This window comes from Erinaceus europaeus, unplaced genomic scaffold, assembly GCF_950295315.1.
Source record: "Erinaceus europaeus unplaced genomic scaffold, mEriEur2.1 scaffold_1051, whole genome shotgun sequence".
NCBI classification, from domain to species: domain Eukaryota; kingdom Metazoa; phylum Chordata; class Mammalia; order Eulipotyphla; family Erinaceidae; genus Erinaceus; species Erinaceus europaeus.
Genome location: NW_026647350.1, coordinates 1 through 819, shown reverse-complemented (window position 1 = coordinate 819; position 819 = coordinate 1). Strand labels below are relative to the sequence as shown.

At 34.7% G+C, this 819-nt stretch overlaps 1 pseudogene; it reads right to left on the bottom strand.

Moving 5' to 3' along the window:
* Positions 1 to 204: 204 nt before the first annotated feature.
* On the bottom strand, positions 205 to 328 carry LOC132536316 (U2 spliceosomal RNA; annotated as a pseudogene).
* Between the last annotated feature and the right edge of the window lie 491 nt (positions 329 to 819).

The window sequence follows — 819 nt, the reverse complement described above, 5'->3', positions numbered from 1 at the left end:
TTTTAGTCACATCTCATTTTTAAGAATAAATTACTACCAGGATAACCTTTTAGCTACTGTGTAATTTGAATAACTCCCACTCCAGGCAGTCACTGTTGTCTTTTATATATTTTTATTCATCTTGGCTATCATATAACTACAAATAAAGTGAAACAAAATGTTTTATCTTTTTTGTGGGTAATGTCCTTTTGCTCAGCATATTTCTGAGATTTACCCATAGTTGGGGCAGAGAATTAAGTTGTAATTATTGTCATCAAGGAATGACATTTTTTTAAACTGATAAGAACAGATATTACACTTGATCTTAGCCAAAAGGCCAAGAAGTGATAATAACATTTTTTTTATATAGCACAGTTTTGTTGAGATATATTCACTCACTCTGTTGACATTTGCATTATCACTGGGGTGTCTTCTCTATGGATAAAGCATCTGTAAATATTCACATACAAGTTTGTACCTTACAGTTCAAACTAAAAAGAGCCTGATATAAATACATTTAAATTAATGCTTAAGAATTTAAAATTACTTTATTAAGGTAGAGTAAAATGTGTATTATGTCAGCTATTTTGTTTCATTCAGAGGTGGCAGTTGGCTAAGATACTTCTTTGAAGTGAGTGTGTTGCATCAAAGTAAAAGACTCTGATGTGTTGTGTGAGGGGAGGGTGTTCAGTTCCTCGAACATGATGCAGAGGAGGACCTAGTGGGGATTGAAAAAAAAAAAGAAGGAGGAAGAGGAAGAGAGGAGGAGAGGAAAGAAGGAGGAGAAGGAGAAGGAGGAGAAAGGAGGAGAAAGAGAAGGGAGAGGAGAAGGAGGAAGAG